This window comes from Callithrix jacchus, chromosome 4, assembly GCF_049354715.1.
Source record: "Callithrix jacchus isolate 240 chromosome 4, calJac240_pri, whole genome shotgun sequence".
NCBI lineage: Eukaryota > Metazoa > Chordata > Mammalia > Primates > Cebidae > Callithrix > Callithrix jacchus.
Genome location: NC_133505.1, coordinates 141,830,283 through 141,855,715, shown reverse-complemented (window position 1 = coordinate 141,855,715; position 25,433 = coordinate 141,830,283). Strand labels below are relative to the sequence as shown.

Genomic DNA, 25,433 nt, shown 5'->3' with positions numbered 1-25,433 from the left:
CTGTGCCCAGCCTGGGTTTGTTAAATTATATTCGAGACTTTTCATGGAGCAGAACTTTCATGAAACTTAAAACACATGAATTGAACACACATTCCTGTCCTCACCCTGTAAATGCAAGCTTGGCTCAAATATAAATGTTGAAAGAATTTCTGTGTCTGAACTAGATGCTTTGCTATGTACGTATCTGGACTAGGCTTTTAAACATACATTCATTAGAATATGAAGATTTATTATGGTGGGTTTTTTTCAATGTTCTGTTTAAGGACACTAAAAGTACTAGAACAACAGTGTTAAAATTTTGACTCCTACTTTTTTTTTCTAGGACCATATGCATATGACTAGACCAGCAGAAAAATCTGTAAGCTCACAAGTAAATTAATGCTTGTAAAATGTTCAAACTGTCTGGACTAAGACGATACACTGAATATCAGAATGTTGCTCTTAATAGAAGTTGGGAGGTTTTCTGGAACTCTGAAAAATGTGCATGTTTGTATACATGCGTGTGTGTGTGTGTGTGTGTGTGTGTGGACTGGTTATTAAGAAAATAGTTACACTGACTAAACTTTCGATTAAAGGCATAATAGCTAAAGACCTCACAGCTCATTGATTTTAATTTTTGAGCTCTAGACTTTGGACTAGCAAACCTTTATAATATGCACACAGAAGCCCAATAATAGAAATCTCACTTCTCAACTCATTTTGAATGTTCATTAAGAAGTACCTTTCCCCACAAACCGTTAGTTAATAAGAGAAGAGAGTTTATCTTTTTGGTACACTCAAGACTCCTATCAACTCCATGGCATGTAAATAAAGGGGTTAAGAAAAACCAAAGAACTTCCAGAATGACCGTAGGCTACAAGCGTAAGAAGAAAGCACCAACAATGTGGCGTATTTATAAAAATGGGCAAATCACAGAAAAGTCTGGATGGCATGAGGAAGGGTACTTGCCTCCTCTCAGTTTGTCACCGTGCAAAAGCGGTCAGATCAAGTTACAGCCTGACCTGCTGGGAAAGTACGGTTTAGCAGTCTCACAATTATCACTGTTGTTCAGCTGAAAAAGAAAGAAGAGAAGGGCTTTTTGTTGTTGTTGCTCTATTTTATTTTGATTTTAAGAAGTGTTTCAGCACGTTTAGGAAGAGGAAGTCAGATCTATGCCAAGTTATCACCAATTTCTCTGGGTATTCCCTCTTGCTCTCCTCCAGAGGTGGGAATTTCCCTACCCTTCTCCTTGCTTCCGCTGCTGCTTCCAGCTCAATAGTGGAGCAACTCGCATATAAGCCTTTTCCTGGGCTGCCCTGCTTTGACTGAATGCAGGCCTGAACTAAGTTGTTAGCATATCTGAACAGAGTACAACAATTCAGGCAGGACTTTATCATCCGAAGAATCTTTTCTTTCTCAACCCAGAAGATAATTTAACAGGCACGGAAGAACATTTTCTCATCTGATTATCTCAAAATTTGCATGCATAAAGATATTTAGCTTTGTAATTTTCATCTTCTTTATGTTTTTCCCTAGTTTATAGTATTTTGTTATCTTTCTTTATTAAAAACATTTTTTTTTTTTGGCCAGATGCAGTGGCTCATGACTTTAGTAATCCCAGCACTTTAGAAGACTGAGGTGGGAGACCTGCCTAGGCATTCAACCCCAGCCAGGACAACATGGCAAGACCCTGTCTCTATTTAATTTTTGTTTTTTTCTGAAACAGAGTCTCACTCTGTCACCCAGGCTGGGGTGCAGTGTTGAGATCCTGGCTCGCTGCAGCCTCTGTCTCCTGGGTTCAAATGATTCTCCTGCCTCAGCCTCCCAAGTAGCTGGGATTAAAGGTACCAGCCACCATGCTAGGCTAATTTTTTTTTTTTTTTTAGTAGAGACAGGGTTTCACCATGTTGGCCAGGCTGGTCACAAACTCCTGACCTCAAGCGATTCACCCACTTTTGCCTTCCAAAATGCTGGGATTATAGGTGTGAGCCACTTGGCCTGGCCAAAAATTTTTTTAGACTCAAGGTCTTACCATGTCACCCAAGGTGGAGTGGCAACATCATAGCTCACTGCATCCTCCTGAGCTCAAGTGATTCTCCCATCTTGGCCTCTAGAGTAGCTGAGACTCTAGATATGTGCCACCATACATGGCTGAACTTTGTCATTTTTCATTAGAAATGTATAGTTTTTTTTTACAGTTAGTTTGAGAATTTTAAAATTTAAATTATTACATATAGTTCTATTGTTATCACTTATAATAGAATAAAAACAAAGATATAAGCTAGTGCTTATATTCCATTTTCAGTTTCCTCATTTACTGAGTATCACTAAATGTTGACATTTTCAGTCACCTATAATCCTACTTCTCATTTAATTCAAATATTTTTAAAAATAGATAAGAAAATAGTGGTTTTCCCTATTTTTAAAGATAAAGTTAATTAGATAATTTCAATTCTGAATAATATTATTGTATGCCCACAGGATGGCTGTGGGAGTGGATGGTAATTGTCCATGTTAGTCTGTATACAGCATCCAAAGGAAGTTTAATACTGAAGTTATTAAAAGAGTGTCTTGATTCTAGTTTGGGGTTGAGTGTGGTCCTGAGGTCCAAAGAAATGAACATATGCATCTTGAATTATTGATTCTTTCCTACAGGGCGGGACTAGGGAAAGGAGCGGGTACCTCTGATTATTCTCTTAGCCTCAGGCTCCAGGATGGTTTGGGAAGGCACTGATACCGATCTTATCTGCATTTAAAATTTTCATGTTTGTTTATCATAATGTTTTTTGCATTTTTTCAGGTTTATAAAATTATTCATTAGAATATTATTTCCCTGGATGACTTTTTTTTTATGACACACCCCTTCAACCTTAAATTTTGTGCTCAAGGCAATTTTTTGCCTAGCCCTAGCCTGTTTTTCTATATTTGCTGTTTCCCCGCCTCTCAAGTGAGTATCATGGCCATCTCTGATTAGTTGGAATGCTTAGAACCTGGAACAATACTCCGGCATGGAACAGATGTTTGTTAAGAGGTTAATGATACCACTGATGGAAATTCGACACTTGCTCGGGCCAGGTCCCTTCCAATGCAACGAGTCCAGCGATGGGGGCCAAGCAGCCATAACAATTTGCTTCACGACCTCTCCCAAAAGGCCAGGAGAGGCGGACAGCACTCCCTGAGAATACTAGCCTCATTCATGAAGTCAAGGCATCAGCAGGACCATCTTGAATGCAGTCCCTGTGCTGTGAGCCTGGCCTGAGTCTACATGACGGTGCAATATAGAGGCTACAGAGCTAGATCACCTGGGTTTGCAGCTCAGCTGGCCCACTTAACACTTGCAGGACTCTGGGTAAATTGCACAACTGCTGTGCTGTTTCTTTCCCTATAACATGGGGATATTAAGAATACCTGCTTGGCCAAGCGTGGTGGCTCACACCTGTAATCCCAGAACTTTGGGAGGCCAATGTGGGTGGATCACAAGGTCAGGAGTTCGAGACTAGTCTGGCCAACATAGTGAAACCCTGTCTTTACTGAAAGTATGAAAAAAGCCTGGTGTGGTGGTGTTCACCTGTAATCCCAGCTCCTCGGGAGGCTGAGGCAGGAGAATAGCGTGAACCTGACGGGGGGGTTGTGGTGAGCCTAGACTGTGCCATTGCACTCCAGCCTGGGCAACAGTTCGAGACTCCTCTCAAAAAAAAAAAAAAAAAAAAGAGTACCTGCTTCAGGGGCTTTCTGTGAGGATGAAATGAATTAATGCATATATCTTTGAGTAGGTGCCTTAGAAAACTGCCTGAGGCAAAAGGTTCTCTGTTAATTTTTTTATTAGGGAGTGCAATCCCAGGAGGCAAGAGAGGGGAAAAGGAATGCAAGGCAGGAAAGGACAGAGAGCAAATACAGAGGGTGCCTTGCGCCGCCAGCCCGTCTTCCTGATCACTTGGTCTCTCAGAACTGCTCCAAGGCTGTATGAAAACATCTAGAAACAGGCCCTCAGAAAGGAGAAAGAGCAGGCTACTCATCTTCCAGCTCCTTCCTGTCTCCTTTCTTTCATTGGCCAAAGTTGACCCATGGAGTTGGAACTCCTCCACCTGTAAGGATTGCATTAGTTGTCCCTCTGGGCAGCTGCTAGGAAAGCCAGAATCTCTGCAGGGCCAGTCTAGCCAGTGTGCAGGTCCAGTGGTCTCCGTTTGCCAGTCAGCCCTACGTGGTGGCTTCTTCCTTTTTAGCGACAGTGGATACAGCAGCTGTGGCTTTACAGCCACAGGAGCAACCTGAGCTGTAATGCTGGAGCCTGGATTCTTCTCCCAAACCTAGAAACTAGCTGCTGCTCCCTCAGCAACATATTCTTTTGTCTGTTTGAGGGACGTATTTGATTTTGGCTCTGCGTGGTCCCTCTGTCTCCTTTGCTGTCCTTGGGATCTTCAAATATGATTATTCTTTTGGTCATTTGGAGCTCAACTCAAATGGCACCTTCTCAGAAAGAACTTCCAATGATGGGCACAACTTTCCTCAATCTCAGATGTAAAGAGATACATGTATATACTTTTTCTCTTAAACTCTTAACTAAGTTTTTAAAGTGCATGTGCTTTTGCCCCACAGACAAAGGACATTTTATGTTACAAGAGGAAAAGGCGTGAACTGGGGCCTGCAGCTTGCGCTCACACTCGGCAGTCTGGCAGTTCACAGCCAAACCACAAATGGAACTAATGTCTCATTATTGGCTTCCCATCACATCTGACCTATTATGAATCAACCCCCTTTCCCTATCAATGTCAAAACTGGCTTGTTCAGGATGTGAAAAGATGTCATTTCTCTTCCTGTTTCTTTTTCATTCTCTTTAAAATGATTAATTTTGACTTTGAAGTCTTGGCTTATAATAAATTTAATGCTGGCAAGTGAAATTTGGAAAGAAAAACCAGCTACACACAAATATAACAGATGCTTTTTACCTGATTTCCTTCCCCTCCTTCTCTCTATGCCTCCCTCCTCACAGAACATGTGGATAGTAAGCCCTGCCCTGCCACCCTGGGTGACTACAAGCTCAGTTCTTTATTCCAGGTACTTCTGCCATTCATGGTTTCTTACCCTCTTTGGTCAACACATGCTAAATTACTCACAGGGCTCGAGAATTCATATCGCGGTAAAGATAATGTGTGATTACAAAATAAAAGATCTAAATTTTTGTTACAGCATGTTATAAATTTTTGTTATAAAATTTTGTTATAAAGCGTTTAATTTAGGGTTCTTTAGAAATTTTTTTTCTTTTTCTCTGCTTTCTTATATGACCCACTTCCAAGCAACTTCTGTATAAAGTTTAATGGTCAAAACTGACACCTTAACTTAATAAATCCAGAAACAAATACTCTCATAATGGATTGAATTCCTTGGCTTCCATGCAGCACAATCATCTGTCTGTTCAGCACGCCCTTTGTTTTAATTTTTTTATTATTTCAATAGTTTTGGAGCACAGGTAGCATTTGGTTACATGGATAAGTTCCATAGTGATGATTTCTGAGATTTCGATGCACTCATCACCTGACCAGCATATGCTGTACCTAGTGTGTAATCTTTAATCCCTCTCCCCAAGTCCGCTGTATCATTCTTATACTTTTAGTCCTCATAGCTTAGGTCCCACATATGAGTGAGAACAAATGATGTTTGGTTTGCCATTTCTGAGTTACTTCACTTAGAATAAAGATCTCTAACTCCATCCAGGTTGCTGCAAGTACTTTTTTTTTTTGAGGTGTAGTTTCACTCTTGTTGCCCAGGCTGGAGTGCAATGGCATGATCTCAGCTCACCTCAACCTCCACCTCCTGGGTTCAAGCAATTCTCCTGCTTCAGCCTCCTGAGTGGCTGGGATTCCAGGCATGCGCCGCCATGCTGGGCAATTTTTGTACTTTTAGTAGAGACGGGGCTTCTGCATGTTGGTCAGTCTGGTCTCAAACTCCCGACCTCAGGTGATCCGCCCACTTCGCCTCCCAAAGTGCTGTGATTACAGGTATGAGCCACCATGCCTGGCCTAAATTTCTTTAAGTTGGTTTTCACCTTTATCTGGTGCGCCATTGAGTAGCTTAATAATTAACCTTCTGAATTCTTTATCTGGCAATTGAGAGATTTCTGGTTGGTTTGGTTGGATCCATTGTTGGAGAGCTAGTGTGATCTTTTGGGGGTGTTAGAGAACCTTGTTTTGTTATACTACCAGAATTACTTTTCTGGTTCCTTCTCATTTAGGTAGACTGTTTCAGCGGAAAGATCTGGAACTCAAGGGCTGCTGCTCAGATTCTTTTGTCCCACAGGGTGTTCCCTTGATATGGTGCCCTCCCCCTTCTCCTAGGGATGGGGCTTCCTGAAAGCCAGACTGCAATGATTGCCCCTCTAGGTCTAGCCACCCAGCAGGGCTACTGGCCTTCAGGTTGGTACGGGGGAGAGTCCTGTGATGTGATCTGTCTTCAGGTCTCCCAGCTGTGGATACCAGCACCTGCTCTAGTGGAGGTAGCAGGGGAGTGAAGTGGACTCTGGGGGTCCTTGCTGTAGTTTTGTTTAGTGTGCTGGTTTTCTCGAATGCTAGTTATGTTAGCAGTGAACTTGTCATGTGGACGAACTCAGGACCTCTGGTTAGCCAGAGTGTTGCAAGCAGTGGAATTAGCTGTTGTTTTCTTCTTCTTTGGGGCAGGATTGTTTTGTTAGGAGTTGCCATAATGGCTTGGGTTGGTTGGCCTCCAGCCAGGAAGTGGCACTTTCCATATAGCGCCAGCCACAGTAGTAAAAGGGGGATATAATCTTTCCCTACCTCGGCCAGGGTGAGTCCTTGGGTGTCTTAGGTGATAGGCAGGGCCATAGAGCTCCCAAGAGCTTATGTCTTTGTTCAGTTGCTCAGCTGTCTCGTGGCATTTGCAGCAGCACTCGCTTCTATGATGTCTTGACAGTGGTCACCCAGTCTGGTTGGACCCAGCCATTGAAGGGAATGTACAGCCGTGTGAGACAAGTCTCCTCACTTCAGAGCAGCTCCAGTGGTGAGAAAGGTGTTTGAATATTGAGCTGAAATCTATCTCCTGTGACACTGGCCCACTGTACTGTTCACCTTCTGAAACATTTCCTCAAAGTATCCCCTGTTGTTCTCCTGGAAATGAAATCTTTCCACCCTCCACATGAGGCCGTTTGCATGTTGTGGAGCCGATCTTGGTTGTGGAGCCCAGATCCCTGCTTTCATACACTTAAGTTTGAAGATCTGTGCTCTGAAGCCACAGAGAATAGTGAGGCCAATGCTTCTTATGCATCCTAGCCCTTCAGATAGGTGGAGACAGGTTATTCTTACCTCTTTGCTTCTCTATTTCATCTGTTTTCCAGACCAAGTTTCCCCAGTTTTTCCAACTGTTCTTCATATGAAATAGCCCCAAGTCTTATTCTCTTCAAACTGTGTTTTATTATTAGCATTTGTCCTAAAATTTCATACTCAGAACTAAACATACTGCTCCAACTGTGCCCTGAAAGAGGTAGGGGGAAGGGAGAAGAATGAAAGGACCAGCCTTCCTTCTTAGAACAGATACTGTATTTCTTATAAGAGAAACCATTGACAAAATTAAATAAATTTCTTGGTTCAAGATCTTCAGTTAGCTGGGGCAAATATGATCTAGGGAGAAACAGTTTAAATATAATTATGGAACCGCAAAGGAGAATGATGATGTGTTAGCCTGAGCACCATGGATGGTAAAACCTCACTCATTACTTTGGATTGCTGATCTAGAATTTTTGGTAGTTGGAATGGGGTTAAGATAAAGATTGTCTTTGACTTATCTATGTCAAGTGGTTTTAGTAAGCAAAAAAATGGTGTAAAAAATTGCCAGGATATAACCTATTTTGGAGAACACATTTTTAAAGTTTGCAATATGATATCATCTATTTATGTATTCTTATTTTATATATTAATAAAGTAATTCTTGTTATTTATGAAAGCAAGTCTATGAGAGTATCTACTTGCTGGTATTCTTTTTGGCCTAAGAGGACATCATCAGATAGATATAAGAGAATATAATTTCATATTTTAAAAGTATATCATCTTTGGGAGGCCGAGGCGGGTGGATCACAAGGTCAAGAGATCGAGACCATCCTGGTCAACATGGTGAAACCCCGTCTCTACTAAAAATACAAAAAATTAGCTGGGCACGGTGGCACGTGCCTGTAATCCCAGCTACTCAGGAGGCTGAGGCAGGAGAATTGCCTGAACTCAGGAGGTGGAGGTTGCGGTGAGCCGAGATCGCGCCATTGCACTCCAGCCTGGGTAACAAGAGCAAAACTCTGTCTCAAAAAAAAAAAGTGTATCATACAATTCATAGCTTTCATTAGTTTAGAGTGGCCTCCTCCCCTGTCTATCTGAGTTGAGTCAAAGTTGACTGCATGCAACACTTGGGAGACCAGTTAAGGGTCTTGACATAATTTATGATGTTTACATCTTTTTATTTCATATTGTAACTTGGTGGTTATTATTGTCTGTGTGAACAGGTACATCTAAAAGTCAAACAAATACAAGACAATTAGTAAATCTTTTCCAACCAAGTCATTAATATTGAGCACAAGACAACTTTGGAAGCAAACCACTGAGGAGTGGAGAACTCCATCCTTAATTCTTAGCTTGAAAACACCAGTAGACCCTGGTTTTTCTGCCCCATCTTTTTACAAATTATTTTTCTGCTCCTGATGACTCCTCTTCCTCCTTCCACCTCACTAAAGTTAGGGTTTGGATCTTAGTTTTCTCTGCCTAGCTTTTTCTCTTTTGGAGAGTTCATTCACTCTTATGGCTCTATCTCCACTTATCCTCTACCCCTGACTTCCTGATCTTTCTCTCTAACACTATCCTCTGGGCCAGTTGCCGCCATTTGATTTCAAGAACAAAATGAATATTAATCCAGCATTTACTCTGTGGTCCTTCATATCAGTAATCTTACTTATCTTCATAACAATCTCGTGAGGTACATTATATTCACCGTTGCCTTAAGCTCAACATTGGTTCGTGAGGATAATTTGATTATTGTCTACCATTATAAGGGCATCACAATGTTTGCTTTTGCTTAACCGTTGTGAGCCTACAAGAGAAAGCCTAACTGGGAAGAAGTGATCCTCCCACCTCAGCCTCCCGAGTAGCTGGGATCACAAGTGTGAACCACTGCATCCAGATAATTTTTAAATTTTTTGTAGAGAAATAAACTGGATGTTGATGATGAGTAAAACTTTTATAAACAAGAAAAGGAGATGAACCTCCTTAATGTTACAGGAACAGCTTGGTTATGATGTCACCAATTGTTCCAAAGAAACATGACAACCTAACCTCAGGTACCTTCTACCCTGATCCCAACTGGATTATAAACCCTTTAAGGGCTGGGAGCATATCACACAGCTTTTTGTTCTTGATGTTGTTGTAGTACCTAACATAGTGCCAGGTGAGTAGTATGTGTGTAATACTGTTTGTTTAAAGGACTTGAAAACTATTATATAGTGATGCCTTTGAAATTCATGATTGTGAGTATGGGGTAATTTAGGAAAATAATGTAACTTGCTTTTACCTGAATTTATATTACAATTCATAGCAGCAATCATTTATATAGTGAATTTCATGTGCTGCATATTAATTTTAGATGCGTTACATTGATTACCTCATTTAATTCTCCCCACAACCCTATAAGACAGATACTATTACTATTTTCATTTTATAGATGGAGACACTGGGAAGTTAAGAACATTGGTTAAAGTTGCATAGGCAGTAAGTGTAGAGAGTTTGGATTTGGACACAGGCAAGTCTGGCTGAAATGTTCACTTAACTAGCACATCATATACAGCGTCTTGTAGATAACTCAGGACCATTGATTATTATAGTTACAAGTTAAGTAGTTATTTCATTTATCAAAGATGAAAACATAACTAAATGCTAAAAAAAAGGTAATCAAAATCTATAGTGCCTTTGAGCAAATATATTTCCTAATTTTCCATCACGTTATGCTCCTGCTAGGATTATGAAAAATGGTAAAGGTTTAAGAAGTTCTTTTGCATCTATAACTCTTTGGATTCTCACAAAAAGTTGTGCCGTTGTGGGCAAATTTGTTAGGCCTCCCTTTTTTTTGAGATGGAGCCTTGCTCTGTCACCCAGGCTGGAGTGCAATGGCATGATCTTGGCTCACTGCAAACTCCACCTCCTGGATTCAAGCGATTCTCCTTCCTGTCTCCTGAGTAGCTGGGATTACAGGCACGTGCCACCATACCTGGTTAATTTTTGTATTTTTAGTAGAGACAGGGTTTCACCATGTTGGTTAGGCTAGTCTAGAACTCCTGACCTCATGATCCACCCACCTCGGCCTCCCAAAGTGCTGGGACTACAGGTGTGAGCCACCATGCCCAGCCTGTTATGTATTTTTAAGAAGAAGGTGACATACAGAGCTGGAATAGTCAAGTTTTGCTTGGGGCTCTTGTTTCTAGCCCAGTGTTTCCACAGCATTTGAGACTGGGTGTCTAACCTGAACTCTTTCAACAAGAGCACATCTTTCAGAAAACAAGCTCTACGATCCAGTGTTACCACACACGTAGGAAATATTGAACTTCAGCTTGAGATCTCCTAGGTCAGATGTGCATGTGTAAACCACTGAGACTTTGTAAGAATACTTGCTAAAATGTTTTATTCAAAATACTCCTATATAATCTTTTAAAATTTTGAAAGAATTTACTGTTTATATCCTAATTCTTAGGAGCTTTAAAAAAAAACAGTGGAAAGTTTCATAACTTAATAATCATAGATTTTACCATCTTGCTGAATTACCAATAATAATTATTGCTATCAAGCGGTTGTGATTTGGTAACTTGTATTTGCTTTATTAATTCACTAAAAATGAATCTAGGCTCATCGACTTACCAAAATAGGAGGAGAATAATAACAAGAATCTGTTACTTAGAGTTGTTCTCAGGATTGGCTTAATTGTGTGTTAATTTGCAAAATGCTTCAAACAGCTCCCGATCCCTAGCAAATACTCAGTAAATTTAAACTATTATTTTTATTAACATTATTATTAACGTAAGTACTAATGGTCCATAACAATTATCTTTTCAGGACAGTATTCCAGTATTTTAAACAATGGCACCAAGAGCTGTTTTATGGAAGACCCATGTCCCCAACTATTTCCTGAGAGCTCTTTTGGGATCTTTCACATATTAATTTCTCTTAAGTCCTTACCAAGACCACTGCACTATCCCCGGCCACTGTTAGGGCCTTATCTTTCTCTCTGTGAGATAAAAGTAATAGGTTTTTTCCTCCAGTGTTATCTTCTAAGTGACATATTGAAAACTTAGTGGAAAGTTGAAGTCTGGAGTCAAATAAAGATCTAGTAGTAGTATGCAAAGCCACTTTCATGTTATTGCTCTTGCCTACCAGCTAACAACTTACTGATAAAGAAGATAAAAATTTTAGTGATCTTTATCAAGTGTACCCTATAAGATCGATGCCCCTGTTGTGTTTAACCTTATTTTGTGATGATGGCCACAGTACTTTTTCATTATGTCACCTGACACTATTTTTTTTTAACAGATCAGGAAATAAACTATTCAAAACAAAGAAAATCCACAAGAAAAAGATTTTGACTCATGAAAGGGGTACCCCTAACTTTCCCTGCTGGGTAAAATGAATCATTGTTAGGTAATGACCTCAGGACAGACTTTTTAAAACAAAACAATATTTTCATTTTCCTTTTTCTTTGAATTTCACTGTTACAGATTTGTGGTTATAATGAAACATGTCTCCTATTTATTTCAGAGCTATCTTCTGAGACTAGAGCCATTTCTGCGCCAAAGCTACAAACCTCAAAGATGCCTGGCTGGACCCACCGGGAAATTTGTGTGAATAAATGAGCTAAGGTACTGTTGTGTTCTGTATGACCAGTGGAAAAATAGTCAAGATTCCTCCTAGTTCTTGGAAAATTTTCTTTCCTTCCCACCTTCCTTCCCTTGCCCCATTTCTCTAGTTTCACCTTCCTCTGTCTGTTTTCTTTTCATTGCATATTGTCTTCTATTTTCACTTTTTTTCTCCTAGCTTCCCTCCAATCCTTTACCTTGACCCTCTCACCCTGATTTCTTCTCACTATTATTTATTTCCATCTAGGAAATTCTATGTATGGCAGCTTGTAAATTCAAAATACAAACCATTACTATAACACTAAGAGACTAAAGCTCAAACATGTAATCAGGTAATCTGTCCTTGCATGCTTGCCCTGTTTCCTTCCCTGAGGATTCAGGTCCATCATAGCTCTTGGCTCTTGGTTCCCTGTCACATTTACAGTGCTGTTCCTAGGCCTACCCCTTTATAGTTTGCACCTGTATGCAGTCTTTCCCTTTCCCACCTTTATCTCACTCTACCAGAGTCCGATCTGGGTTTGCACTGCTCTGTCTGCTCTTTGTCTCCTTTGTGACCCCTTCTGTGCCCTGCCTCTATCTAACTGTCCTCTAGTGAGCCCTACAATGGGCCTGCTTCAAGGAGGGCATGGTCATCTCTCCAGCTCATTCCTTCCTGACATTTGCAAGGTTGGTGTCATATCCTAGGCTGAATGGCTCAAGTATTAATTTATTATAATATTTATTCATTCAACAAAAATATATCAAGCTCTATACATGATAATAAAGATAAAGGTATCAGACCTTTTCACATATTAATTTTTTTTTCTTGAGTTTCTTAAATTCTTCTGAATCTGGGAAAGCAAACATTGTTATACATTCATCTAACACCTTTCAAATAATAATGGGTAATTAATTTGTATGCAAAATTAAACCTAGCAGACATTTTAAATTGAAGTATAATTTACATGACCCCAAACTCTGACTTGTTTCGTTGGCTCTAAGTATGATGTCCTTATAAAATTAAACAAAACAAAACTGAATGATTAACAGTTCTCCATTTTTGATTCAGACATTTTGATCCTGTTTAGGTCTGAAGCCTTATACAGACACAATAAGAATTTAGTAATAATAAGTACATTTCCCCAGTTGCCATTTGGTAGTTGTTTGTGTTTACCAAAATGCAAAAAAAAAAAAAAAAAAAAAAGAAAAACAAGCACAAACTACACAAAACATATGGAAAAACAAAACCCATGAGGAATCTGTCTTATCTTAAAGTGCACATAGTCACAGAAAAATAAAGTTTCAAAAGCAATGTATGTTGAAGTTAGGACAAATATCTAACACATGCAGGGCTTAAAACTTAGATGGTGGGCTGAGAAGTGCAGCAAAGCACCATGGCACATATATACCTATGTAACAAACCTGCACATTCTGCATGCACATGTATCTCAGAACTTAAAGTGAAAAAAAAAAAAAGGGACCAGGTGTGGTGGCTCACGCCTATAATTCCAGCACTTGGGAGGCCGAGGCAGGCAGATCACCTGAGATCAAGAGTTTGAGACCAGCCGGGACAATATGGTGAAACTCCATCTCTACTAAAAGTACAAAAATTAGTCAGGTATGGTGGCACGTGCCTGTAATCCCAGCTACTTGGGAGGCTGAGGCAGGAGAATCGCTTGAACCCTTGAGGCAGAGTTTGCAATGAGCCAAGATCACGCCACGGCACTCCAGCCTGGGGCCACAAGAGTGAGACTGTCTCAAAAACAAAAACAACAACAACATATGTTGAAGTGAATGGAAAAGAGATTAAGATACTTGTTGAGTCAAAAAAAATTATAGCTTTTTATGGAACTCACAGTCAAAAACAATGCTTAACATTCCTTCTGTTTTTATGACTTCAATCCTCAACTGTGCCGGTCTTATCATTTAATATTAGTATGTTAACGGTAATAATTATGTCACTAAATTAAGTGCATATAGAGTTGTAAGCATGATTCAGTTTTAACTTGGTTTTCTTTTCAGATAATTTTGAACAACCAATGTTTCTATTTGCAAAGAAATGCACAGATGTGAGTAATTGATATATTATTTGTAGTAACACTCTCCTTTTCAAGACAAGTACTCTAATTAAAATCAAGCAGACGACGTGGAATCACGCTGGCTCCAGCAAAATGAGCCCTTTGGAAAATGCATCCCGTGAGAAAATGAGATTTCCTTGAGTCTGGTGTCTTTTGTGCCTCTGTGCAAAAATGCCACATTGCTTAGGACATTGAACAGAGATGTTACACTACATCTCTGTTCTCAAGACTAAAAATAAGCAGTTTTTAAATTTCCCACTAAATCATTCTGAATAAAGCTGAAGATGTAAAATGCAGCAGCGTCTTCTCTTAATGAACTCTTAAGGGTAAAGAATTAATGTGAACTAAGCCTCTATAAGGTATACTATTTTATTTATTCCTTTAACACGTTGCGGTAGACATTAGTGACCCTGTTTCACTAGTGAAGAAATCAGAGCTCCAAGAGGTTAGGTCAGTTGTCCAGGGTTGTGGTGGCAGAGATGCTATTCAAACCTATGTCTGTTGACTCCCAAACCCATGCTTACTTTACTATATATTGTATTGCTTTCTCCCATTTGTGTTTGAGTTGATAGAATAAAAAATCACTCTGTCATCCATAGTTGCTACAAAGTGTTTCCACAGGCAGGGGCTGAGGACAGCCTTACAACCTCCTCTCTGGAGGAGTTCTTTTCAAAGTGCCAGTTCAGAAGACAATGGTTACAAGATTGGAAATCAGCAGCCCCAGATAGGCACAGGAACAATGGAAGAGGGGTAGCTGAGACCCATTTATGACACTGGAGTAGCGCAGTTGGAAGCTGGTTGGAGAGCCATTAGGGTGCTTTAGAACAGGGGCAGATGAAGAAAGGGGCAGGGGACAGAGAGAGAGAGAGAGGAGGAGGGAGGCAGGTAATACAGAATTAAGGGATGGAGAAAGTGGCTTGAAGGTGAAGAGGGTAAGTGGTTAGAGAAGGGAGCGTGGATGAGGATTATCAGAAGGCACAAGGAGGGCTTTGTGGTGAGAGCAGAGGGTGGAGGACAAGGCACAGATGAGACGGGAAGGAACTTTGCCTAAAGAACAAATGAAAGAATAAGTGTAGTTTTATCTTCATTAGAAGTGGAAGTTTGTCTTATGTGACAGGTTGTTCCAACCCATTGTGTTGGGCAAAGATATTGGATTATCTCAACTGTTTACCATTAGAAATGTGTAGATTCCTGGGGCCACTTTATAGCAAATGCTCCCTAATCCGCCTGAGCTTGTGGAATTCATCGTATGCAGTGGCGTGGTGAAGTGAAAACAGCATGTATTGAAAATGCCCTAACTTCTGATCAATTAACCAGAATCCTCCCAATTTAAGAGCATACATAGATTAAAAAAATGATTTTTCAAAGTGTAGATAACTTAGCTCTGGGGGCCAACTATATGTGATTCATAGATTTCCTGGAGGTGAATTATACTTTAAAATATAACACATAGATTCATCACCAGGTCCTAAACGTCCTGTTTAAGTTTGCTGGAAATGTTGCCAGACTTCCTTCCATACCCAAAGGTCACATTTGGTTCATAACTCATTTCATGGAGATTTGCAAACCTTTCAGCAATGCTGAATTGGATTTCAGTTGAATTGCATGCGAACTTGGCCCAGGTTTCAAGGGAACATTGGGTATTTATTTCAGGTAGAAATCAGGTGAAACTCAAAGCGTCTAAAGTGGGTTTTGCTTTGAGTTTCCTTTTGGTTCTGTTTGAACTTGACACTCAAAGTGAAACTCAGGAGATCTGAACCTCTTGCAAACTCAGGCTCAAAGGGAGGTTTTTGGAAGCAGAACTTGCATGCCGAAAATGCTGAGCTAACAGTACAAATTGTGCTTCAGTTTGCTCTGTCCAAACCTCTGAAGAGGGCTTCAGCTGGAAAAAGAAGGTTTCTTGTAGCATGTGTAGAGTTTAGGAAAGCATTGCAAGAGGACTTTGAGCTTGCTGATAGATTGTCTGCTGCAAATTCCTGTAATGCCAGATTGCCAACCAGAGTCCTCTAAGTAGCCTATGGAATGGATCAACCAAGTTCCTATATCACATCCTTGAATTTACATTAAAGACATCTTGTTTAATTCAAATGAAATCATGAATGTATTACCTGGATAGTTGACCACAGTGACATAAAAATATAACCTTATTTGTGAAAATGAATAACTGGAAAGAAAATCCTGAGTGTCCTCCCCCACCATCCCTGCCTCCATTAAACACATCCATACATCCATAAAGACCAACATACAACCGTTGTTAAAAGGTAAAGGCACAATAAGTATATAGAGGACCCAATTTCCAAGACATTTTATGAGATATTCTTTTGACCTGAATAGGGGTTGGTGCTAGGGCAGAGGGAATCTAATTTAGTTTTGGAAAACAAGCGTGAATACTAAATTAAACTTAACAGAAATGAGGGGTTTTCTGAGAAAGGAAACAGGCTGGCAGAATTTTGGCATATCAACAAAAGGAAATTACACAAAGAGAAAAGGATTAGTCAAAATAAAGATCAAATGAAGATCAAAAATAAGTTGGCTTCGACCCAGGAAACATTTGTTACATTTTACAAGCAGGTCTTTCCTTCCCCAGTGTGAAGAACAGAGGAACCACCTGATCTTCCCTTAAAGGTCACTGAGCACCCTACATACCCGTGATGAAATGCTCCTGGAGGCCCTGAGAAAGCCCAGCACAGGTGCAGTATTGGAAAAAAAGGTTATCTTCCTACAAGGATAAATGACATAAACCCAATGAATATTGGTAAGCAGATTCTAAGAAAGTGATGGACCAAGTATTTAAGCTTCCCAGATACTTGCACGGTGACTGCTTTAACATAGTGAACAAACAGTAACTCTCTAGGCGTCTAATCTTTCTATATGTTACACAGCCTGAAAGACAGTGAACTTTTTCAGTCTCAAAAGATCTTGTTTGATGCATCATTATAACCAAGGTCACATAATATGTGGGGGCCCATACAAAATGAAAATGCAGGACTCCTTGTTCCGAAAGCAGGAAAAAGTGCAGTAAAAGGTACTAAACATAAGACTTTTTCCTTTCTTCTAGGGATTCTCTCTCCACTCAGTGTTTTTTATTTTCTAATTAATGTGATTCTAAATGAAGAAAAGTTAAAACCTAAAATCATTAGCATTAATTTTACTGCTTATTTTTATTTTGGGTATAGCTAGTATTACATGCAGACGTAAGAGCACTGCTTTATTATTGCAGAATTACCGAAATTGCACAATTCGTACTTTGTAGTTCACACATACATATGCATTTCATTCTTACCAGAACAGTGGAAATGTTTCACAAAATGAACTCAACTGTTTTCATTTCACTCCTTGATATGCGTACATTGTGCTAACACTCTCTACCTTCAGCTTACTGATGAGTAAGGAAGGCTTGAAAGAAAAAGGAACTATGGTGGCCCTATCTGTCCCTAACACAGAGGATTTATAGAAGGCTCTGCTGGAGAAAGTTCCATCTGAAGACAGTAGAAGCAAAGTATAGATGTGAGAATAATAATAAAGGATAATAGTCTGGTAAAGAGCAGGATTGCTGCATGAGATTTAATACACTTTAGCACAACTGATGGTTTTATTTTTTCTTTGTTTTTGCATCTTTTGGATTCTCTATAATTAATTGACACATTCTGTAAGTGAGGTATTCAGACTCATCATGAGAATTAGATCACCTCCTCCAGTGTCATTCAGAAACTTCCATCTTAGGTCAGAGATTATAAATCCAATCCTGACTAAGCCATTCACACAAACATTCACAATATGTAGGCAGTCCCAATACCTTTTCTAAAACAATGTCTAAAAATAAATTCTACAAAGAATACAATATTTTACACTCTGCAAAGAAGCTAAAAATGGAATGCTACTGGACATTGAATTATTATTTAATTCTGAAAGATGATTTTCTGTGAAATCGAATTCTGAGGTCCTTGTGATATTATAATTATCCTACCCATTTAAAGATCAAGGAGGCCCCAGTTGTAGGAAAACATTAGCTTTTGTGCTTTTGTGTGATTTGTACTTTTTTTTTAATAGATGAAAACAATCAAATAAGATTCTAATATATCCTTAACAAGAATGTTGCATATTAACTTCTGAATTTGAAATGCATTTACCCTTCATGTTGTTTTATTATTTAGCAAATAAACACACACAAATTGTTTATAAACACATGCACTCATTTCACTGGTATATGCAAGTAAATAGATATGTAGCTCTATAAACTTAAGGCGTTATACAAGGATAAATAAATCAGGTGAGTGTGAGCAAGAAGGGAACCAAATTCTCAAGGCGTATACTGCAGTGTCTTTTCAAACTCCTTGGTGGGCTTGGACAGCCGTGGCATGAAAAGAGCTGATAGACCAGCCTAGCATTGAGCCATGAAGCCTGGAGCCATCTCTTAGGGAAAAGCCTGAGCAGAACCTGAAGAAATGATGGCCTGTACGTTTTTACTGGAGGCATAAGTCAGAGAGCCAGTGCAGAAAAACACTGTTTTTCTTCTTAACCATTCAATTATAGTTAAATAGATTATCTTTTAAAACAAAAATGAAAAAGAGAAGAGGAGAAGGAAGGCTGATCCACCAAGTATGTGAGAGCACGTTTATACTCAGGGTTTGGGCCCAGTCAGTGTCGTACCCTTGATGGCTACAGATATTCCCCTAAATCATAACCTCAGAGCTATGCTTCATTAGTCATATGGAGAATCACAGAAGAAAATGTGGGTTAGCTTGTGCAAATGAAACACAACTCCAGGAAAAAACAGCGCAACGTGCGTGCCCTGGAGACCAAGGTTCAGAAACATTTTACACAAGGGAGAAACATTTTATAAACAGCAAATGCCATATGCTTTTGAGTTGTCTTAATAGTAGAAGCGGCTTTTCACTCTCATTCAGTATCCCTTGTGAGCAAGCATCTGGTCCCCACCTACATATAGCAATGACCACAAATCCTATATTTAGTAGATCTATACTTACTTGGTACTTAGAAAAACAAGATGCCTATTTGAATTTTTATTTATTATGATCTAGAACTCACATGGATTATCTGCTTTACTTTTGCCATTACAGGTCTGAAGGGAAAAAAGTTTAATTTTGATAGATGTTTTTATTTTTGTGATCCTCTTTTTCTTTTTGTAAATTTCTTTATGGGAAAGACAAGCCTCTAAAAGCAGTGGTTGTGGTCTGTTTTCTTAGACTTGCCTGGCAGTGCCTACTCATTTCTTCACGGCTGGACATAAATGCCATTGATAATGGCACAGGCATAAGTTACAGAGCAAGGGAAATGTCAACCAGATTAATTTAAATCAGCCCAAGGCTGCCTTTCTTCCTAAATTTTTTCACCGATATGTTTTTTAAATATTAGAAAGCAAAATTGAGCAAATACATTTATTTAATTAATAAATTTATTTATTTTTATTTCAGTAGGTTTTTGAGGAATAGGTGGTGCTTGGTTACATGAATAATTTCTTTTGTGGTGATTTGTGAGATTTTGGTGCACCCATCCCCAGAGCAGTATACACTGTACCCAATGTATAGTCTTTTATCCCTGGTCATCTCCCACCCTTTCCCCTGAGACCTGAAAGTCTAATGTATTATTCTTATGCTTTTGTATCCTCATATCTTAGCTCCCACATATGAGTGAGAACATACGATGTTTGGTTTTTCCATTCCTGAGATACTTCACTTAGAATAATAGTCTCCAATTCCATCCCAGTTGCTGTGAATGCCATTACTTCCTTTTTATGGCTGAGTCATATTCCATCGCATATATATATATATATATATATATATATCACATATATATATCATATATATATTACATATATATCATATATATATTACATATATCATATATATCATATATATCACATATATATCACATATATATCACACATATATATATCACATTTTCTTTATCCACCTGTTGATTGATGGGCATTTGGGTTGGTTCCATATTTTTGCAATTGCGAATTGTGCTGCTATAAACATCCATATGGATGTGTTTTTGTTTGTTTGCTTGTTTGTTCTTGTATAATAACTTCTCTTCCTCTGGGTAGATACCTACTAGTGGAATTGCTGGATCAAACAGATCTACTTTCAGTTCTTTAAAGAATCTCTACACTGTTTTCCATAGTGATTGTACTAGTTTACATTCCCACCAACAGTGTAAAAGTGTTCCCTTTTCACCACATCCACACCAGCATACATTGTTTTTTGGTTATGACCATTCCTGCAGGATTGAGGTAGTATCGCATTGTGGTTTTGATTTGCGATGCCCTGATCATTAGTGATGTGGAGCATTTTTCCATATGTTTGTTGGTCATTTGTGTGTCTTCTTTTGAGAATCGTCTATGCATGTCCTTAGCCCACTTCTTGATGGGATTATATTTTTTTCTTGCTAATTTGTTTGAGTTCTTTTAGATTAGAGATATTAGTTCGTTGTCAGATGTATAGATTGTGAAGATTTTCTCCCACTCTGTGGGTTGTCTGTTAATTCTGCTGATTATTTCTTTTGCTGTGCAGAAGCCTTTTAGTTTAACTAAGTCCCATCTATTTATCTTTGTTTTTACTGCGTTTGCTTTTGGGTTCTTGGTCATGAACTCTTTGTCTAAGCCAATGACTAGAAGGGTTTTTCCAACATTATCTTCTAGAGTATTTATGCTTTCTGGTCTTAGATTTAAATCTTTGATCCATCCTGAGTCTATTTTGGTATAAGGTGAGAGATGAGGATCCGGTTTCATTCTTATACATGTGGCCAGCCAGTTATCCCAGCATCATTTGTTGAAAAGCATGTCCTTTCCCCACTTTAAGTTTTTGTTTGCTTCGCTGAAGATCAGTTGATTGTTAAGTATTTGGCTTTATTTCTGGGTTCTCTATTCTGTTCCACTGGTCTATGTGCCTACTTTTATACCAGTACCATGCTGTTTTGGTGAGTGTGGCCTTATCGTATAGTTTGAAGTCAGGTAACATGATGCCTCCAGATTTGTTCTTTTTGCCTGATCTGAGCAAATGCATTTTTGTTTTTTAAGACAGTTTCACTCTTGCTGTCCAGGCTGCTGCAATGGTGCGATCTCAGCTCACTACAACCTTCACCTCCCAGGTTCAAGCGATTCTCCTGCCTCAGCCCCCCAAGTAGCTGGAATTACAGGCACGCACCACCACTCCCAGCTAATTTTGTATTTTTAGTAGAGATGGGGTTTCACCATGTTGGTCAGGCTGGTCTCAACCAACCTCCTGACCTCAGGTGATCCACCAGCCTCGGCCTCCCAAAGTGCTAGGTTTACAGACAAGAGCCACCGTGCCCAGCTGCATTTAAAATATTATCATAAAAATAGCTTTGATCTCATGGACCCCAGAAAGGGGCTCAGATCTCAGATCACACTTTGAGAGCCACTGCTGTGAAGTGATTATTTCTGTTATCTGATTGACATTAATACAATTATAGGTAGTAGCATATTATATACTTCATCCTCACCTTCCTTATTTTCCACTCAATGTATTCTAAAGATCTTTCCACACAAACACAAGGAAAGCTTCCTCACTTGCTTTTGTAATGGTCTGCTTTCCCACTGTCTGCATTGACTATAACTGATTTTAGCAGTTCTCCTTTGAATTCCCCCTGCCTCATTTACATTTTTTTCTATAATAAATAATAATGTAATGGACAGCCTTGTAAATACAGGATTTTACATACAGGGAGGTGTACTTGTGAGAAAACACTGTAGCAGTAGGGTGCAACTTGCAGTTTCTCAGATCTGGCCAAATTGCCCTTCGTGGAGGTTGCTCTGTTTTGCGCCCCCACCCTGAGCAGGCCTTCTTCCCCAACCTGCTGGCAGGTGAACAATGTTATCTTAGTGTAATTTTCATGTCTTCTCAATTTCTAGTGGCTTGTAAAGTATTGAGGATGGCATGGAGGGGCTTTTAGAATATTGTCTCTACTATAAACTTTAAATGCTTTATCTTAATTTGTCATTTGTCTGTATATTTGTTTGTGGTGTCTTTTGCCATGTTGCATTTTTTCATTTTTATCCAGCCTATTTAATCAGTCTTTTTAAAAAAAAAAATTCTTGGCTTCCTGATTTTGAGATTTGGTTTAGAATGGCCTTTTCTACTCCAAAGTTGTAAAGAAATACACCAATATTTTCTTCTTCTTTCTTTACCTTCTTGTATCATAGTGCACATTAAATTGTTGACACATGTAGACTACCTGGATATATATTTAAAAGATGAAACCAATTTAGTACTTTTCTATATCCTATCTAATTTCCCCATACCATATATTTATTGAAAAGCCCATCTTTTCCACACTGAATTGAGAAGGAACATTTATTATGTAATAAATGTCTAATTCTATTTGGTTTCAGTAGTATATGAACAAAAAACACAAACCTCATAAAGTAGTAGGATTCATTCCAGCAATGCAAGAATCATTCAGCATTAGAAAATGCAGTTATAGGGCAGACGTGGTGGCTCATGCGTGTAATCCCAGCATTTTGGGAGGACAAGGAGGTCAAGGATTCGAGACCAGCCTGGCCAACATGGTGAAACCCTGTCTCTCCTAAAAATACAAAAATTAGCTGGGCATGGTGGCACATGCCTGTAATCCCAGCTATTAGGGAGGCTGAGGCAGGAGAATCACTTGAGCCCGGGAGGTGGAGGCTGCAGTGAGCTGAGATCATGCCACTGTATTGCAGCCTGAGAGACAGAACGAAATTCCATCTCAAAGCAAAAACAAAAGAAAAATGTAGTTATATAACTCATTAGATTAAAAGATATCACACCCACTGTGTTGATAAATGTCAGTAGTAGAGTTGAATTGACTGAGAGACCAAAGATGCTTCCTGACAAATCAAAAAAATTTGCTTATCTAGAAGCTACAGAAGGAAGTCACTGTGATCAGGATATACAGCAAAGAAGCCAGCAGCCTTCTTCAGTAACAGACAGAGGTCACTGGCAGATGTGCAATAGCAGATAGTAAATCTAAAAGAGTAAGAGTCATATGAAAACTCCTAAAATTTCAACTGACCCCTTCCAAACTCAGCCTTATATTCGTAAGACTGTGGCAATTCTCCTACAGACCAGAGTGGACAGGTGCAGAGAACCATATCATCAGAGTTTGATATAGCATCAGTTTCAGTGGAACCCAGTACCTACTAGACTACCTGGCACGGTGCAGACAGCGTGGCATATTTAGTATATTCATCCCCTCGGCCTCTTCAAGATGCACATCCTGTTCCAACTGTTTTGCTGAACTTAGATCTGTGAAAGAAGAAAAAGTGCCAGTTATTAACTTCTTTGGGAATAATTTTACAACCTACAACCTCTTAGAACAGCTATTATAACTATCTCATCAGTCATAAAAAATAGTATTTACTGGTAAACACTCAAGAACTCATAAAGATAGAAATCTTAATAGCCTAGGACTTTACCAAGAACCTACAGCAAACATTCTTTTGGTGAAATATCAAAATAATTCCCACAAATACAAGGATTTTTGTGAAACTACCACCATTCAACATGTACTGAAGGTCCTGAAAAGTACTCTGAGAAAAAGAAATTAAAATATAAATATTAAAAGGGAAGGAATAAAATTGCCACTTATAAGAGATAGAATCACCTATACAGATATTAAAAAGACTCAATAGATGAATTATAATAACAATCTAAGAGTCTGTTAAGGTGGCCGAATACAAGATTAACATATATCAATAAAGTGTTCTATATACTAGATATAAAAATATATAAAAAGGAAAAAGTCCCATTTACAGTGGCAACAATGAAACATGAAATAGTAATAATTATAATAATAAATCTTAATACACCTATAACAAAAAAAGATCAAACTTTTCTTAAGGTTGTCAAAGAAGACTTTAAAAATGTAGAGATAAGCCATGTTCTTCAATGGAAAGACTCAATATTATAAAAAAATTTTAATTCTATAATTAATGTATAAGTTTAATGCAACAATAACTGAAATATTATCAAGGTTTTTAATAAAGTTTAATTCAGAAATTCCTCCATAAGATAATTCTGAAATTCACAGAGAAATTATGCAAAAATATTTAATAAATGATGGGGGAAAATCACAATCACTGGACCTTTCATTACTATAGAGGAAAACATAAAGCTTTACTAATGAAAATAATATTATATGGGTACTGAAGTGGATGTAAAAAGAGAAAAGAATTGGTAGCCCAGAAGTCAACCTTACTTGTATATAAATATTGTAATTCAAATCTAAGGGGTAAGGGTAATAAATGCTTTGGGAAATTTAGAAAATGATTTGTAAAAGAACAAGTTTAATAAAACATGGTTCCTATGCTAAAGAAGTAAAGAGTTTAGTCGTGTCCACGTTTCCTCATTTTCTTATCTCTTGTGACATGCACACTATTTTGAGGAAAAAGACTAGGCGTGGTGACTCACACCTGTAATCTCAGCTGAGGTGGGTGGATTGCCTAAGGCCCGGAGTTCGAGACCAGCCTGGCCAACATGGTGAAAAATTCATCCCTCCTAAAAATACAAAAATTGGCCAAGTGTGGTGGCGGGCGCCTGTAATCCCAGCTACTCAGGTAACTAAGGCAGAAGAATCGCTTGAATCCAGGAGGCAGAGGTTGCAGTGAGCTGAGATCATGCCATTGCACTCCAGCCTGTGTAACAGAGTGAGACTCCATCTCAAAACCAAACCAAACCAAACCAAATAGGACTCCTTAGTTATTCCAGGCAGAAGGTAATTTTCTCTTAATCCTGCATTGTGCAAACTACTAAGGGGAATGCTGCCTCTCAAATGTATCTCCCTCTGCAAATTCTAGATGATAGCCTGACAAGGCCTCCTTCTACCCTCACTGCTACTCCTTCTACCCTCAACTCCCTAACTTACTCCCTTCAGTTTCAGTCTTGGAATAGCCCTGTGAGGTCTGCTGGCTTCTCGTTGTTAGATCCCAGCCAGGGCAGCTGCTGAGCATCCCAGACGTGGTGTGACCATGAAGCTTTCTGGGGATTCTCCTTACCCCTTCACCAGAACTGCTGCCCTGAGGCCCATCTTTGCTATAAGCAAAACTGCCCTTTGTCACTGTCACAATGGGTGCTCTTTTCAAGAGATGCAGAGATGAATCCTCTACTTTCCTGCTTTTAGTAGGATGGCAGAGAACAGAAGAGAAAAATTTGTCTCAAGGTCACACACTTCAAACTTCTCTGCTGTCTTCTCATAGATGGAAGAGAAAATTGGAGTCAGGTTTTTCTTCTCTTCCATTCTGTACCATGAAAATCTAAGGTTGTCAGGATGCAGCTCTCCTGTTAGAAATGCTTCTTGCTCATCCTGGAACAAGGAATTGAATTGGAAATGTGTCTATAGATCATTCTACAGACACCTTTCAATTCAATAGGGGGAAATCTCAACTCTGTCTTCTGATTCCCTGCCCCCACTTTCAACAAACACAATAGTTCAACCTTTTAGCATAAGAGGAATAAACTTTCACCATGGTGACCCCTGGCCTGCTCTTA

At 39.1% G+C, this 25,433-nt stretch overlaps 1 long non-coding RNA gene across 1 annotated transcript; it reads right to left on the bottom strand.

The window, feature by feature from the left end:
* Positions 1-514: 514 nt before the first annotated feature.
* Positions 515-24,955, bottom strand: LOC144582274 (uncharacterized). Its single transcript, XR_013534707.1, has 3 exons — positions 24,811-24,955; positions 23,096-23,192; positions 515-1,051 (listed from the first exon to the last, which is right to left on the bottom strand). It is a non-coding gene; the product is annotated as an uncharacterized LOC144582274 (long non-coding RNA).
* Between the last annotated feature and the right edge of the window lie 478 nt (positions 24,956-25,433).